The 18,952-nt window shown below is 44.3% G+C and overlaps 1 protein-coding gene across 8 annotated transcripts in view; it reads left to right on the top strand.

The window, feature by feature from the left end:
- The window catches only part of BRPF3 (bromodomain and PHD finger containing 3), a 238,296-nt gene that overhangs the window by 155,826 nt on the left and 63,518 nt on the right, over positions 1–18,952 (top strand). The gene's annotated exons all lie outside the window — the stretch shown is intronic.

Here is an 18,952-nt window from a genome sequence, read left to right as displayed (position 1 = left end):
TTTCATTTTTCTAACTTTGAAACTTTCTGCTTGTAAGGAAAATGGATATTCCAAATAAATTATATATTAATTCACATATACAATATGTCTACTTTATATTTGCATCATAAAGATGACATGTTTTTACTTTTGGGAGACATTAGAGGGCTTCAAAGTTCAGCAATTTTCCAATTTTTCACAAAATGGATTTGAGGGGTCTTCATATTAGAAATACCCCATAAATGACCCCATTATAGAAACTGAGAAAATTCAAAATCTTCATTTTTTTACACTCTCCTGTTCTTGTAGACCCAGTTTTTGAAAAAAAGGAGAAAAAGTCCCCCAAAATTTGTAACCCAATTTCTCTCGAGTAAGGAAATAGCTCATAAGTGGATGTCAAGTGCTCTGTGGGTGCTGTAGAGGGCTCAGAAGGGAAGGAGCGACAAGGGGTCCGCTGAGCCTTAACATAACAAGGGGTCCGCTGAGCCTTAACACCCCACAGGTGTTTGACGACAAAAACTGCTTGGAGACTCATGGCATAATTTTGGGAGTAAAAAACATTGCAGGCTGGGAGTTAACAGAAAAATATGAAACCACATACCTTCATGGCATTCTTGTTTGTGCAATTTTTTTCTTTTTTTAATAGCAGTTAATTCAAAATGCAGAATGCTCATATAGACCTATAGCATTAGAAATAGGCTAGAAAAAAAAACATGCATAAAAGTGTGTGAGCATTTCTTTCTGGTGGTCCCCCCTTTGTTTGTTTTTTTAGGTGTTTTTTAGGTGTTTTTTTTTGTAAAAATCGCTGCAAAATCGACCCAAAATCACAGCATTGTATAAACACTCTAAAGACATGTGCAACAGGCATTTTGTGCTTTTGCACTTTATCCCAGTCCGTGTTTGTTTCAGAATTACAATTACAGGTAAAGAACAGCAATAATCTGCCTACTGCAAATGTGTCATATTACACTGTTGCTTCCTTTTTAGATTATAACATATAAAATTTTAGATTAGTACATTTTTGGATTTAAAGTGTTTGCTTAATGTGAAGGTTAGTGACAGGCAGGAAAAAAAAAGCATTATTTCAGATTTCTTTTAAAATAAATATTGTGGTTATTAACCGCTTAAGGACTTAGGAGGACACTTATCAATGTTGGTGTAGGTAGATGTTTTTTTGTAGATCGTTTTGGTTGGTCTAAATTTGGAGCAATTTCACCAAATTTACCATACTTGTGCAAGCCACATGATAAATTTTGTGCAAAGTTCTAAATCTCCGCACAGTTCTACTTGTACACCTGAGCTGCACCTCACAGGAAATTGGACACAGGGATTTTGTTCTATTGCTTTGAGGCCAGGATTTCATTGAGGTTTTTTGTCCACCAGCAAAAACGCTAGAAAAACTGTCACAGCCTTTTCCTGTGTTTAGGCAGTTATCTTGCGTTTTTTCTAGTATGTGGAAACAGTCATTTTTGTACCCTGTGGCAATTTTTTTACTGCCTTAAGGGTACTATTCCATGGGTCGGATGCAGATCGCCCCGCCCGTGGAGTGTAAGGAGGTAAGGAGTGATGTATAGCATTTACATATACAGGGTGCAGAGCATCACTACTTACCTCTGCCGGCTGTATACTACACAGGGGTGCATAGTGTACCCATGTATACTATACAGGAGCCCAGCAAGGAAAGAGTTAACCAACACTGCTGCTGAGCAGTTCTGGGTTAAGTCTTTGTGCGCTATCCTGTATATACAACCATCTATAGATGACTGTGTATACAAGATACAGTAGACACACGTCAACAATTGGAGGCTCCCTGTTTAGGAACACACTGCAGTAGGGGTGTGAATTGGCAAGAATCTGGTGATAACACGATACACATATGACGGTACGATATATCCCGTTTCTGTCTCAAAGACGATATATTGCGATTTTTTTAAATGAATATAGCTTTGGAAAACCTAACCTAATACCAAGCCTTATCAATAAGGTTATTCTAGTATGCCTTTTAACCCCTTCAGGACCAAGCCCATTTTGGCCTTAAGGACCAGAGCGTTTTTTGCACATCTGACCACTGTCACTTTAAACATTAATAACTCTGGAATGCTTTTAGTTATCATTCTGATTCCGAGATTGTTTTTTCGTGACATATTCTACTTTAACATGGTGGTAAATTGTTGTGGTAACTTGCATCCTTTCCTTGTGAAAAATCCTAAAATTTGATGAAAAATTTGAAAATTTTGCATTTTTCTAACTTTGAAGCTCTCTGCTTGTAAGGAAAATGTATATCACAAATAAAAAAATGTTTTATTCACATATACAATATGTCTACTATAAAAGTGACGAGTTTTTACTTTTGGAAGACACCAGAGGGCTTCAAAGTTCAGCAGCAATTTTCCAATTTTTCACAAAATTTTCAAACTCACTATTTTTCAGGGACCAGTTCAGGTTTGAAGTGGATTTGAAGGGTCTTCATATTAGAAATACCCCACAAAAGACCCCATTATAAAAACTTCACCCCCCAAATTCACTATCTTCATTTTTTACACTCGCATGTTCTTGTAGACCCAATTTTTGAATTTTTACAAGGGATAAAAGGAGAAAAAGTATACTTATATTTGTAGCCCGATTTCTCGAGTAAGCACATACCTCATATGTCTATGTAAAGTGTTCGGCGGGCGCAGTAGAGGGCTCAGAAGGGAAAGAGCGATAAGGGAATTTTGGAGAGTACGTTTTTCTGAAATGGTTTTTGGGGGGCGTGTTGCATTTAGGAACCCCCTATGGTGCCAGAACAGCAAAAAACCCTCACATGGCATACCATTTTGGAAACTAGACCCCTTGAGGAACATAACAAGAAATAAAGCTAGCCTTAATACCCCACAGGTGTTTCACGACTTTTGCATATGTAAAAAAATATATATATTTTTTTTCACTAAAATGTGTGTTTCCCCCCAAATTTCACATTTTTCCAAGGGTTAATAGCAGGAAATACCCCCCAATATTTGTAACCCCTTCTCTTCTGAGTATGGAGGTATCCCATAAGTTGACCTGAAGTGCACTATGGGCGAACTACAATGCTCAGAAGAGAAGGAGTCATATTTGGCTTTTTGAGAGCAAATTTTGCTCGGGGGGCATGTCACATTTAGGAAGCCCCTATGGTGCCAGAACAGCAAAAAAAAAACACATGGCATACCATTTTGGAAACTAGACCCCTTGAGGAATGTAATAAGGAATAAAGTGAGCCTTATTACCCCACAGGTGTTTCACGACTTTTGCATATGTAAAAAAAAAAAAAAAAAAATGTTTCCACTAAAATGTGTGTTTCCCCCCAAATTTCACATTTTTGCAAGGGTTAATAGCAGGAAATACCCCCCAATATTTGTAACCCCTTCTCTTCTGAGTATGGAGGTACCCCATAAGTTGACCTGAAGTGCACTATGGGCGAACTACAATGCTCAGAAGAGAAGGAGTCATATTTGGCTTTTTGAGAGCAAATTTTGCTCGGGGGCATATCGCATTTAGGAAGCCCCTATGGTGCCAGAACAGCAAAAAAAAAAACACATGGCATACCATTTTGGAAACAAGACCCCTTGAGGAACGTAACAAGGGGTACAGTGAGCATTTGCCCCCCACTGGTGTCTGACAGACCTTTGGAACAGTGGGCTGTACAAGTTTTCATTTTCACGGACCACTGTTCCAAAGATCCATCAGACACCTGTGGGGGGTAAATTCTCACTGCACCCCTCATTACATTCCGTGAGGGGTGTCGTTTCCGAAATGGGTTCACATGTGGGGTTTTGTTTTTTTTGCGTTTGTCAAAACCGCTGTAACAATCAGCCACCCCTGTGCAAATCACCTCAAATGTACATGGTGCGCTCTCCCTTCTGGGCCTTGTTGTGCGCCCCCAGAGCACTTTGCGCTCACATATGGGGTATCTCTGTAGTCGGGAGAAATTGCATTACAAATTTTGGGGGGCTTTTTTCCCTTTTACCTCTTGTGAAAATGTAAAGTATAGGGCAACATCAGCATGTTAGTGTAAGAAATTAAATTTTTTTACACTAACATTCTGGTGTAGACCCCAACATTTCCTTTTCATGAAGGGTTAAAGAAGAAAAAGCCCCCCAAACCTTGTAACGCAATTTCTCCCGAGTATGGCGATACCCCATATGTCGCCCTAAACTGTTGCCTTGAAATACGACAGGGCTCCAAAGTGAGAGCGCCATGCGCATTTGAGGCCTAAATTAGGGATTTGCATAGGGGTGGACATAGGGGTATTCTATGTCAGTGATTCCCAAACAGGGTGCCTCCAGCTGTTGCAAAACTCCCAGCATGCGTGGACAGTCAACGGCTGTCCGGAAATACTGGGAGTTGTTGTTTTTCAACAGCTGGAGGCTCTGCTTTGGAAACAGTGGCATACCGGACATTCTTATTGGGGGAAGGGGGCTGTGTAGGGGTATGTGTATATGTAGTGTTTTTAACTTTTTATTTTATTTTGTGTTAGTGTAGTGTAGTGTTTTTAGGGTACAGTCACATGGGCGGGGGATTACAGCGAGTTTCCCGGCGCAAAATTTGCTGCATCTCAAGATGCGAGAAACCCACTGTAAAAGCCTCGCCCATGTGAATGTACCCTGTACATTCACAGGGGGGGGGGGGGGGGTGCACCAGCTGTTGCAAAACCACAACTCCCAGCATGCATGGTCTGTTAGTGCTTGCTGGGAGTTATAGTTTTGCAACAGCTGGAGGCACACAGGTTAGGAAACACTGAGTTAGAAACAGACAATGTTTCCCAACCAGTGTGTCTCCAGTTGTTGCAAAACTACAACTCCCAGCATGCCCAGACAGCTGAAGGGCATGCTGGGAGTTGTAGTTCGGCAACATCTGAAGGGCCAGATGTTGCTGAACTAAAACTCCCAGCATGCCTGGACAGTCAGTGCATACTGGGAGTTGTAGTTTTGCAACAGCTGGAAGAGCACAGATTGGAGACCATTATACAATGGTCTCCAAACTGGGGCCCTCCAGATGTTGCAAAACTACAACTCCCAGCATGCCCAGACAGCCAAAGGCTGTCTAGGCATGCTGAGAGTTATAGTTTTCAGACTCCTAGAAGCAGCAGTGAAGATCTTCACTGCTGCTTCTGAGGACCATATACTTACCTGCCGGTCCCGTCGCTGCTCGTCCACGTGGCCGGTCCTGCCGCTGCTCCTCGGTCCCACCAGGTAAGGCCGCCGGTCCCCTGATGTTCCCCCCCTATGCCGCAGGTCCCCGCGAGCCCCCACAGCCATCGTCCCCCGTTCTGCCCGACTTCCAGGGGCGGGCAGTGCGGGGGATCTGAACTTTCACCCCAGATCACTGTGATTGGTCCACAGGGACCAATCACAGTGATCGCTGACCAGGACCATCAATGGATGGTCCTGGGGGTGAAGCAGAAGTTGTCCCCTGCTGTAAACAGCGGGACTTCTGCCAGTTAACCCGTGCGATGCTGCGCATCGCCGGGTTAACTGAATGTCATTTATAAACGCCGGGATGCGCAAACGCACTGCACAACCCGGCGTTTATATGACATTCTGCGGGAAGGGGTTAAAAAGAAAATAAAGTGCAATCCTGCTTTAATGCATTTTCAGAGGTAGCAAAAAAGCTACTAACTTGAACTGTTAAATGTTCATTTAAGCTTTAAGGTGCAATATAATAACAGTAAGACAACTATTATAAACTCTACACTTAAAAGTACAGTATAACAATAACAGGCCAATGCCTGGAATAACTCCTATGACATGACTAACATGAAAGGATGGAACGTGTGAGCTTATTTTTTTATTTTAATCTTAAAATGGTATTCCAGGAAAAACATTTTTTTTTTATATCAACTGGCTCCAGAAAGTTAAACAGATTTGTAAATTACTTCTATTAAAAAAATATTAATCCTTTCAATAATTATCAGCTGCTGACGTTGAGTTGTTGTTTTCTGTCAGGCAACAGTGCTCTCTGCTTGTCTCGGGAACTGCACAGAGTAGAAGAGGTTTACTATGGGGATTTGCTTCTAAACTGGGCGGTTCCCGAGACACGTGTCATCAGAGAGCACTTAGACAGAAAAGAACTCAACTACATCAGCTCATAAGTACTGAAAGGATTAAGATTTTTTAATAGAAGTAATTTACATATCTGTTTAACTTTCTGGAGCCAGTTGATATATATATATATATATATATATATATATTTCCTGGATAACCCCTTTAAGATTCTTGTTGAGGAACACAAGCTGATCTACATGCCCAGCTTTAAGGACACTTCTTTGTGCAGACACAATGGGGGAGATTTATCAAAGGATTTAGACTGGTTTTTCCCATCTAAATTTGTCACACAGGAAGTTGCAGTCTACATATGTGCGACTTTTTTGCAACTTTTGCTTTAGAGGATTTTTAGAACATGATGCATTCTATTCTGTTTTAGACGGAAAAATGCATTGGTGCTGAATTTATCAGGCTGGGGAGGGCCAATAACAATGGTCCTCGCCCACCTTGGTAAGGTCAGGCTGTTGCTGCTTGGTTGGTATCTGGCTGATACTGAAAATATGGGGAACCACTCACTTTTTTTTATTTAATTATATAAAAAAAAAACGCATAGGGTTCCCCCTATTTTCAGCCAGATACCAACCAAGCAGCAACAGCCTAATATTACCAGGGGAGGGCAAGGACCATTGTTACTGGCCCTACCCAGCCTAAAAAACACCAACCTGTTACTACCTAGGCCCAGGAGCGCCATATTTGATGCTCCTGGCCTGTTGGTATCGGCACCCCTGGTGCGTAGGGTACTGGGGTAATTGGAGGTTAGTGCTAGCTGTTTTTGAGGCTAACTGTAAGCCCTGGCTTAGTAATGGATTCTGTCTCCAAGACGGTTTCCACTACTAAGCCTGAACATTTTCAGGCTTAGTATGACAATGACACATTGAAAAAAGTTTTTATTTAAAAAACACTCCCCCACAGCCCTCGTTAACCCTTTTATGGAAATTTAAAAACCGCTGGTCATCGTTGCAGTCCGCCGAATCCAACGTAGTCCTCTGCATTCACGTATCTGAAATGAGAAGAAAAGAAAAACACAAAAAATGGGTTAGTAAAGTTTTTTGCGCTCTTCCCTGAGAAGAGCACACATAATGCAGTTTGTTCCTAAACAGGGATCCTCCAATTGTTGCTTAACTACAACTGGGGGGGGGGGGGGCTGTAGCTTAACAACAGCTGGAGTCTCCCTGTTTGGGAACACACTGGCAGAAAGGCTCGGTTCCCATTATGCAAAACGCATTATGAGAACAGAGTCAGGCCTGGACTGTGTAGCTCCGCCCCTGATGATGTCATCACTAGGGGGGCAGAGCAGTAAGGGTCGCAGGGGGTCTCAGGAGTGAGACCCCCTTTCGATCTGTCCCTCGGACTAGTACTCCCATCATGGGACATAGTCTGTCACATGATGGGAGTAGTTGTAGTACCCCAGCGCAGAGGGATGACACTTGCACATCCTCTTGCTCCGGGACTCTTTTGGGACAGTTAGGACTACTACTCTTATCATGGACAAACTCCGTCCATGATGGGAGTTATAGTCCAGGGGCTGAGAGGCAGATCGCAGCAGGTCATTCTTCAGAGACCCGCTGCGATCCGCATTTATTAACTTTACAAGGCAGCACATGCGGCTCCTCTGTGCTCCCCGCCGGCTCCAGGCAGGGAATACTGTTTACAGCTGTCATTCATAATCCCTGCCGCCGGGGAGCGTAGTGGAGCCGCATGTGCCGCCAGCTTGTAAAGTTAATAAATGCGGATCGCAGCGCATCTCTGGAGAATGACCTGCTGTGATGTGCCTCTCAACCCCTGGACTTTAACTACCATCATGGACAGAATCAGTCCATCATGGGAGTAGTAGTCCTAAAAGTCCCAAAAGAGTCCCGCAGCCGGGGATGTGCAGGTGCCATACCTCAGCGCTGCTGTACTACAACTACTCCCATCATGGGGCAGACTCTGTCCCATAATGGGAGTCGTAGTTTAGGATCCCCCAGCTGTCTCGGTAGGACACTTTCCTACATGTCCTTTTAGGCGGTGTATTTTTGCACAAAAAAATGTGGATTTGTGCAAAAAAAAAACACTTCTAATCTTTTTTTACGCAAAAAATAAATACAGCTCCAATGCAATAACAGTAGTCAATTTGTAAAAAAAAATCGCAAAAAAATGCAATTGCACAAAATTTACAGGGACTTTAAGAACATTAAAGTGGTGTAAAGCCAATGATAAATTTATCCCATAGGGTTTAAATGTTCGTCCTGGTGCACTGGTACTCATCATTTATGTCCTATACATCAAGCGGTGCAGGAGCTGCTCTTAGAGAGGTAAGTTCAGTAATATCTGTACCCTTGTTCATGATATTTAGAGATTCTCTGGTGTCTGGTATTGTGCCAAGGGACTGGCGCAAGGCTAATGTGGTACCAATCTTCAAGAAGGGCTCTAGGTCTTTGCCAGGCAATTATAGACCGGTAAGTCTAACGTGCATTGTGGGTAAATTGTTTGAAGGACTTATAAGGGATTACATACAGGAATACATAGAGGATAATAGTATTATAAGTGATAGCCAGCATGGGTTTACTAAGGATAGAAGTTGTCAAACCAATCTAATTTGCTTTTATGAAGAGGTGAGTAGAAGCCTTGACAGAGGAATGGCTGTGGATATAGTGTTTCTGGATTTTACCAAAGCGTTTGATACTGTCCCTCACAGACATCTGACAGGTAAGTTAAGGTCCTTGGGCTTGGAAACTTTAGTTTGTAACTGGATTGAACACTGGCTCATGGATCGTACCCAGAGAGTGTTGGTCAATGATTCGTACTCTGATTGGTCCCCGGTTATTAGTGGTGTACCCCAAGGTTCAGTACTGGGCCCGCTGCTGTTTAATTTATTTATCAATGATATAGAGGATGGTATTAACAGCTCTGTTTCTATCTTTGCAGATGACACCAAGCTTTGTAGCACAGTACAGTCTATAGAGGATGTGCATAGGTTACAAGATGACTTGGATAGACTAAGTGTCTGGGCATCCACTTGGCAAATGAGGTTCAATGTGGATAAATGTAAAGTTATGCATCTGGGTACTAATAACCTGCATGCGTCGTATGTCTTAGGGGGGATTAAACTGGCAGAGTCACTGGTAGAGAAGGATCTGGGTGTACTTGTAGATCACAGACTACAAAATAGCATGCAATGTCAGGCTGCTGCTTCCAAAGCCGGCAGGATATTGTCATGTATAAAAAGAGGCATGGACTCGAGGGGCAGGGACATAATACTCCCCCTTTATAAAGCATTGGTACGGCCTCACCTGGAATATGCTGTTCAGTTTTGGTCGCCTGTTCATAAAAGGGACACTGCGGAGTTGGAAAGGGTACAGAGACGCGCGACTAAACTAATATGGGGCATGGAACATCTTAGCTATGAGGAGCGATTAAAGGAGTTACAATTGTTTAGTCTTGAGAAGAGACGTTTAAGGGGGGATATGATAAACGTATATAAGTATATAAATGGCCCATACAAAAAATATGGAGAAAAACTGTTCCAGGTTAAACCCCCCCAAAGGACGAGGGGGCACTCCCTCCGTCTGGAGAAGAAATGGTTTAGTCTAAAGGGGCGGCACGCCTTCTTTACCGTGAGCACTGTGAATTTATGGAACGGTCTACCTCAGGAACTGGTCACAGCAGGAACAATTAACAGCTTTAAAACAGGGTTAGATACATTCCTGGAACAAAATAACATTAATGCTTATGCAGAATTATAAAACTACATCCCTTTCCCTTATCCCCTTACATCCTTCCCTTCAATCCCCTGGTTGGACTTGATGGACGTATGTCTTTTTTCAACCATACTAACTATATGTAATGGTGATTCCTGCCTGTTATTGGCTGATCACAGCATTGGTGGCATTAGTGGTGCTACCAACATATCCAATAATTCCAGAGCATCAAACAACACTGCTATAGCAGGGGTGTATTTGGCAAACACATGGATAAACACTCTCGTTTCCTATGATTTCTTGACCATCCAGTCATTCTCTTATTTGTATTTGCATAAATGCAGAGGATTGAACAGCATACACATATTCCCAGCCGAAGCACCTCCACACATCAGAGAGAGTCAGGATCTGATGCGTGACGTTTCGGTGTCCACCCCCTTACTCATGCGTACTAGATCCTTTACACCAATGCACATATGTATGTCCTGACACACTTTGACTTCACCTGTTGGGGACGGAGGGCGTATCGCGTCCCAGTACTTAAGGACGGAGGGCGTACCTGTACGCCCTCCGCATTTCCGATCACCACCGCTCGCTGGGCGGTCATTGGACCGGGATAACTGCTGATATCTATCAGCAGGCATCCTGTGGCAATGCTTAGGGGAGTCCTGCGATCCCCCCCCCCCATGTCGGCGCTCACCGCAAATCGCCGGTCAATTCAGACCGGCGATCTGCGGCAATCCGGGCCAATCGGGTCACTGGTGACCCGATCGCCCAGAAAATAAGAATGATCAGAGCTGTCAGAGACTGCTCCGACCATCCTAACGGATAGGAGTGAGGTGGCAGTGTTGCCATCTCCTCCTATCCCCTGCAATTAGTCGGTCAGTAAACCACCAATGGCAGTTGGAGGCTGGAGGGGTTAGAGTTCATTTCCCCCGCTCTGCCCACCGATCGAAGTCCGGACAGAGCGGGGGGGGGGTACACGAGCGGCGACAGGGGGAGCATGGCCGGCTTACCCGGACCGGCGGCATCAGCGGCAGCAGGAGGAGTGCGGTGGAGGAAAGTGCAGCGGTGGAGGAGGCTGCAGTAAAGATTGCCGGTAGGTGATCTTCGCTGTGGCCTTCTAAAAGTTGCAAAACTACAACTCCCAGCATTCCCAGACAGCCTTTGGCTGTCTGGGCATGCTGGGAGTTGTAGTTTTGCAAAATCTGGAGGGCCACAGTTTGGGGACCACTGTGTAGTAGTCTCTAAACTGGTCCTCCAGATGTTGCAAAAGTACAACTTTCAGCATGCATTGACTGTTTGGGCATGCTGGGAGTTGTAATTTTGCAACATCTGAAGTGGCACAGTTTGGAGACCATTATACGGTGGTCTCCATACTGTAGCCCTCCAGATGTTGCAAAAATACAATTCCCAGCATGCCCAGACAGTGAGGGATGCTGGGCGTGTAGTTCTGCAATATCTGGCCCTTCATATGTTGCAGAACTACAACTCCCAGCATGCCTGGACAGTCTGGGCATGCTTTGAGTTGTAGTTTTGCAACATCTGGAGGGCTACAGTATGGAGACACTACTTAGCGGTCTCATAACTGTTCTTCCCCAGTTGTTGCATAACTACAACTCCTAGCATGCCTAGACTGTCCAGGCATGGTGGGAGTTTTAGTTCTGCAACATCTGTAGGGCCAGATATTGCAGAGCTACTCGCCCAGCATCCCTGACTGTCTGGGCATGCTGGGAATTGTAGTTTTGCAACAGCTATAGGCACACTGGTTGGGAAACACTGAGCTAGAGTCTGTTTCCTAACTCAGTGATTCCAACCCGTGTGCCTCCAGCTGTTGCAAAACTACAACTCTCAGAAAGCACTAACAGACCGTACATGCTGGGAGTTGTAGTTTTGCAACAGCTGGAGGTACACGGGTTGGAATCACTGAGCTAGAGTCTGTTTCCTAACTCAGTGGTTCCCCACCAGTGTGCCTACAGCTGTTGTAAAACTACAACTCACAGCATGTACGGTCTGTCAGTGCATTCTGGGAGTTGTAATTTTGCCACAGCTGAAGGTTTGGGGCGCCCCCCCCTCCCAGGGTACATTCACACGGGCGGGTTTACAGTGGGTTTCCTTCTACACCTACATACAAACTTTTTGAATGTCATTTTGAATACTTTGAGGGGTTCGGTTTTCATAGTGGGGTCCATCATAGGGGATTTGCAACATAAAGACCCTCAAATTCACTTCTAAACTTAACTGGTCCCTGAAAAATTCTGATTTTGAAATTTTAGTGGAAAATTGCTGCTATTCTTTGAAGCCCTGTAATGTCTTTAAAAAGTAAAAACATGTCAACTTTATGATGCAAACATAAAGTTAACATATCGTATATGTGAATCAATCTGTAATTTATTTGACATGTCCCTTTTCCTTACAAGCAGAGATTTTTTTTAAACAGTGTTGGAATCGGCATCACAGGGGGAGGGTGAGCCAGTCCAGACCGGGAGGCCCTCGTCTCCGCTCTAGGCTGCCCCTGGACTAGTGACACTGGGGTTGGGCCGCCGCCGCGCAGGGAAGGCTGTGCGCAGCAGATGTCCGTGCGCAGGGATATCACGGACGTGTCCCTTTCCCGGCTGCTAGGCAACAAGATAAGACCAGCCACCGACGCAAGCTAAAATTGGTTAGGTGAATCAATGCTAATAGAGGGGAATGATGATGGGGGGGATGGATGATGACAGGGGGGGAATGGTGTTTGTGGCAGTGGATGAGGACAGGGGGGATGGATGATGACTGGAGATGGGTGTTTGTGGCAGTGGATGATGATAGGCTTATACTCAATTACATTTTTTGCCAGGTTTATGGGGTGAATTTAGGGGTCTCGTTCGGGTTGGCTTATACTCGAGTATATATGGTACATAAGAACTTGTCCTTCAATAGGGGATCCTTTCTAAAAGCCACAAAAACAATGAACTTTAGAAAGGCAAAATTTGACCAGTTTGGAGAAGACATTAACATTATAGACTGGTATACTGTCCTCAAAAACAAGAGTACGGCCCTAAGTGGTAGATTTTTAAAATTCTCTTAGTCACTGTGAGAGATACATACCTTACTGAAATAAAAGGGTCAGGAACAGGAAAAAGCAAATATAGGTGAATAAAAATATAAAGGGGGTAATAAATGACAAGACAAAAGAATTTAAGCTACCTAAACAGGAAGGCAGTGAAGGAGCATTAAAAAACTATTGGTATTAAAATATGTAAAGACAGATAAAAGCAGTAAAACTGGAGACAGGGAGACACAATGCCAAAGAGAGTAAAACTAACCCCAAAATGTTCTTTACAAGAATTACATCTATAATAAAAAGGGTAAAACTGAAAGTATTGGCTCTCTAAAAAGTAATGAGGGAGAAATAATAGAGGGTGATGAGGAAAAAGCATGTATATAAACCCCTTAAGGACAAGTGCCTTAAATGTACAGCGCTGCTAAGCGACACTTAGCGCACAGTGCCATACATATACGGTTCTGCATTCTGTGATCACCGCGTCTCCGGACGCGGTGATCGGGCCGGGATGGCTGCTGTTATCTAACAGCAGCCATCCCGCAATATCACCCAGGGGGGTCTTGAGAACCCCCCTTGTTGGCAATCGCTGTGATTCGCCGATCAGTTCGCCGCCTCCTTTCCCCTGCAAATGGTTAGTCAGGACTGACCCATGGCAGAGGGGGGGCGAGGGGTTAACAGTTAATCCCCCGCTCTGCCCAGACTACCATGCAGATTTACATGCAGCACTTACCGGGCAGTGATTACCGAGTGCTCCTATCCGGCGGCTCCAGTGAGGCGGGGATCGCTGATGAGTATGCTAGGGGTTGCAAAACTGCAACTCACAGCATGCTTAGACAGCCGTTGGAAATGTACTTTTGCAACATCTGGAGTTTCCTGCTCCAAAGTTGAGTTGCGGAAAATCTGCCGTGGTTTAACCTTGTAGCGGAAAACTCATTGTAAACCCGTCTGTGTGTACATACTGTAAAAGCACCAAACACAGCACTACACTACACTAACACAAAATAAAGAGTAAAACACTACATATAGTCATGGCCGTAAATGTTGGCACCCCGGAAATTTTTCAAGAAAATGAAGTCTGGATACTGGTATCGGGGCCGATACTATCCATTTGCATGGTATCGGGGACTCGTTTAATGTCCCCGATACCATGTCCGATACCTGCTGCCACTCCGCTGCCCACGTTCTCCCATCCGTATCATAGTGTTCCATGGAGGAGCATGTGACACACCCGTCACTCCACCTCCTCCCCTCCAAGTGCAAGCTTGGAGTTGTAGTTATGGGCCTCCAGCTATTGGATAACTAAAATGCCCAGCCTTTTTACTGTCCATGTATGCTTGGAGTTCTAGTTATGCAATAGCTGGAGGCACACTTTTTGATAGAAAAGAAGTGCCTCTAGCGGTTGCATAACTACAACTCCCAGCATGCACGGACAGTCAAAAAGCATGCTGGGCATGGTAGTTATGCAACAGCTGAAGGCACATAACTACAACTCTAAGCATGCCCTTTGGCTGTCTGTGCATTCTGGGAGTCACTTCTGTTCTATCAAAAAGTGTGCCTCCAGCTGTTGCATAGCTCCAACTCCCAGCATGCTCGGACAGCCAAAGGGCATGCTAAGAGTTATAGTTGTGTGCCTCCAGCTGTTGCATAGCTACAACTCCAAGCATGCCCTTTGGTGGTCAGGGCATGCTTGGAGTTGTAGTTAGAGCACACGGCTGGGTTTACAGTAAGTTTCCTGCTCCAAGGTTGAGTTGCGGAAAATCTGCCGTGGTTTAACCTTGTAGCGGAAAACTCGTTGTAAACCCGACTGTGTGTACATACTGTAAATGCACCTAACACCGCACTACACTACACTAACACAAAATAAAGAGTAAAACACTACATATAGTCATGGCCGTAAATGTTGGCACCCCAGAAATTTTTCAAGAAAACGAAGTAGGGATGTCCCGATACCGATACTGGTATCGGGGCCGATACTATCCATTTGCATGGTATATACCATACCATGTTCGAGACCTGCTGCCGCTCCGCTGCTCCGTTCTCCCGTCCTCTCATTCGCATCATAGTGTTCCATGGAGGAGCATGTGACACACACGTCACTCCACCTCCTCCCCTGCGCCCAGCGTAACGCTAAAGAGGAAGCAGAGTGACGTATATGTCACATGTTCCTCCATAGGACGCCATGATGTGGACAGGAGAAAGGGGCAGTGGAGCGACAGCACACGACAGAGGACAGACTCAGGTGAGCTGTCTGCAAGGAGGGGGCTGCTACGAATGTCTACAAGGTGCCCTGCTGCTGTCTAAAGGGGGGGCTGCTGTCTAAAGGGGGGGCCTGCTGCTGTCGAAAGGGGGGCCCTACTGCTGTCTAAAAGGGGGGCCCTGCTGCTGTCTAAAAGGGGGGCCCTGCTGCTGTCTAAAAGGGGGGGCCCTGCTGCTGTCTAAAGGGGGGGGCCTGCTGCTGTCGAAAGGGGGGGCCCTACTGCTGTCTAAAAGGGGGGCCCTGCTGCTGTCTAAAGGGGGGCCTGCTGCTGTTTAAATGGGGGTGCACTGTCTAAAGGGGGGCTGCGGTCTAAAGGGGGGCTGCTACTAATGTCTACAGGGGGCTGCTGTCTTCAAGGGGGGCTGCTGTCTACAGGGGGGCTGCAACTAATGGTTGCCGGGGGGCTGCTGCTAGTCTGCAAGTGAATGCTACCTACTTTTAAAGGCAATCTTACAGCAGAGTCACCTGCACTGACTTGAATTTATAAGTAGATAGTGCAGGTGACCCGGTTTCTATCGCTGCTCACCATGTGAACATCAGCGCAATCGCTCAGGAGACATCGGTTTAGCCGCCAATGCAAATTCCCTGTTCTGTCCAATGGAGAAGAGAGAAATCTTGGCTCATTCCACAGCAGCCACCTCCATTGTACACAACAAGGAACCTACATATCGTATTCCCTTTAAAATATAAGTACTCGTACATGGTATCGGCGAGTACTAGAATTAAAGTATCGGTGCTCGTACACTGTCTTAAAAAAAAATGGTATCGGGACATCCCTAAAATGAAGTATTTCTAACAAAAAAGGATTACAGTAACACATGCTTTGCTATACACATGTTTATTCCCTTTGTGTGTATTGGAACTAAACCAAAAAAGGGAGGAAAAGAAGCAAATTGGACATAATGTCACTCAAACTCAAAATGGGCTGGGCAAAATTATTGGCACCCCTAACTTAATATTTGGTTGCACACCCTTTGGAAAAAATTACTGAAATCAGTGGCTTCCTATAACCATCAATAAGCTTCTTACACCTCTCAGCCGGAATGTTGAACCACTCTTCCTTTGCAAACTGCTCCAGGACTCTCTTATTGGAAGGCGCCTTTTCCCAACCGCAATTTTAAGATCTCTCCACAGGTGTTCAATGGGATTTAGATCTGCACTCCTTGCTGGCCACTTCAGAAAGCTCCAGTGCTTTGTTGCCATCCATTTCTGGGTGCTTTTGGCATATGTTTGGGGTCATTGTCCTGCTGGAAGACACAAGATCTCGGACACAAACCCAGCTTTCTGACACTAGGCTGTACAGTGTGACCAAAAATCTGTTGGTAATCCTCAGATTTCATGATGCCTTGCACACATTCAAGGCACCCAGTGCCAGGGGCAGCTAAACAACCCCAAAACATAATTGAATCTCCACCATATTTCACTGTAGGTACTGTGTTCTTTTCTTTGTAGGCCTCATTGCATTTTCGGTAAACAGTAGAATGATGTGCTTTACGAAAAAGCTCTATCTTGGTCTCATCTGTCCACAAGATGTTTTCCCTGAAGGATTTTGGCTTACTCAAGTTCATTTTGGCAAATGTAGTCTTGCTTTTTTATGTCTCTGTGTCAGCAGGTGGGGTCCTCCTGGGTCTTCTGCCATAGCGTTTCATTTCATTTAAATGTTGATGGATAGTTCGCGCTGACACTGATTCTCCCTGAGCATGCAGGACAGTTTGAATATCTTTGAAACTTGTTTGGGGCTGCTTATCCACCATCCAGACTATCCTGCGGTAACAACTTTCATAAATTTTTCTCTTCCGTCCATGCCCAGGGAGACTAGCTACAGTGGCATGGGTTGCAAACTTCTTGATAATGTTGCGCACTGTGGACAAAGGCAAATCTAGATATCTGGAGATGGACTTGTAATCTTGAGATTGGTGAGATTTTCCCACAATTTTGGTTCTCAAGTCCTCAGACTCTTCTGCTCTTTCTGTTGTCCATGCTTAGTGTGAGACACACAGACACACAACACAAAGTTGAAGTGAACTTCTCTCCTTTTTATCTGCTTTCAGGTGTGATTTTTATATTGCCCATACCTGTTACTTGCCCCAGGTGAGTTTAAAGGAGCATCACATGCTTGAAACAATCTTATTTATCCACAATTTTGAAACGGTGCCAATAATTTTTTCCTGGCCATTTTTGGAGTTTGGTGTGACATTATGTCCAATTTGCTTTTTTTCCTCCTTTTTTGGTTTAGTTCCAATACACACAAAGGGAATAAACATGTGTACAGCAAAATATGTGTTACTGCAATCCTTTTCTGTGAGAAAGACTTCATTTATTTGAAAAATTTCAGGGGTGCCAACATTTACGGCCATGAACGTATACATACACCCTTCTCCCCCTCCATAAAAACGAAGAACGCCTTGTACGCCTCTGTTTCCTAAACAGAGCCTCAAGCTGGTGCAAAATAACAACTCCCAGTATTGTTGGACAGCCCTTCACTCTCTGGGAATGCTGGGAGTTGTGGTTTTGCAACAGTTGGAGGCATCCTGTTTGGAAAACACTGCCATAGAGTAGGCAAATCCCTTATTTAGGCCTCAAATGTGCATGGCACTCTCTCACTTCCGAGCCCTGTCGTATTTCAAGGCAACAGTTTAGGATCACATATGGGGTATTTCCGTACTCAGGAGAAATTGCGTTACAAATTTTGGGGGGCTTTTTCTCCTTTTAGTTGGGGCTACACCAGCATAGTTTGCGTAAATTTAAAAAATAAATAAATAAACATTTTCTACACTAACATGCTGGTATAGCCATATACTTTTAATTTTCACTAGAGGTAAAAGGAGAAAAAGACCCCCGGAATTTTTAATGCAATTTCTCTTGACTTATGGAAATACCTCATATGTGGACGTAAAGTGCTCTACTGACGCACAACAGGGCTCAGGAATGAGAGGGCACCATGTACATTTGAGGCCTAAATTGCTGATTTACCCAGGGGGGGCTGATAGTTACAGTGTTTCTGACATAAATGCAAAAAAAAATCCACGTGACCCCACTATAGAAACTACTCCCCTCAAGGAATGTAACAAGGAGTGCAGTGAGCATTTACACCGCCACAGGTGTCTGACAGATTTTTGCACAGTCCACTGTTCCAAAAGTCTGTCAAACACCAGTGGGGTTTAAATGCTCACTGCAACGCTTGTTACATTCCGTCAGGGGTGTAGTTTCTAAAATGGGGTCACGTGTGTGTGGGGGGGTCCACTGTTCTGTCACCATGTGGGCTTTGTAAAAGCACAAAGTACTTTACATCTACATATGGGGTATTTCCATACTCAGAAGAGATGGGGTTAAAAAAAATTGGGGGGGAGGTTTTTTTTTTCATATAGCCCCTTGTGAAAATGAAAAATTTGAGGTAACACCAGCATTTTAGTTAAAAATATCTAATTTTTCATTTTCACATCCAACTTTAAAGAAAATGTGTCAAACACCTGTGGGGTGTTAAGGCTCACTGCACCCCTTGTTACGTTCCATGAGGGATGTAGTTTTCCAAATAGCGTGCCATGTGGTTTTTTGTTTTTTGCTGTCCTGGCACCATGGGGGCTTCCTAAATGCAACATACCCCCAAAAAACATTTCAGCAAAATTCGCTCTCCAAAAACCCATTGTCGCTCCTTCCCTTCTGAGCCCTGTAGTGCACCCACAGAGCACTTTACATCCAGATATGAGGTATTTTCTACTCGAGAGAAATTGGATTACAAATGTTGGTGGGCTTTTTCTCCGTTTAGCCCTTGTAAAAATGAAAAAAAAATCAAATAAAATTAGTGTAAAAAATTGAGATTTTGAGTTTTCTCTAGTTTGCTGCTATTCCTGTGAAACACCTAAAGGGTTAACAAACTTTCTGAATGTCATTTTTAATACTTTTGAGGGGTGCAGTTTCTATAACTGGGGGG

Source organism: Hyla sarda, chromosome 2 (assembly GCF_029499605.1).
Source record: "Hyla sarda isolate aHylSar1 chromosome 2, aHylSar1.hap1, whole genome shotgun sequence".
Taxonomy (NCBI): Eukaryota; Metazoa; Chordata; class Amphibia; order Anura; family Hylidae; genus Hyla; species Hyla sarda.
The sequence above is the reverse complement of the archived record's forward strand: the minus strand, read 5'-3'. Positions and strand labels throughout refer to the sequence as shown.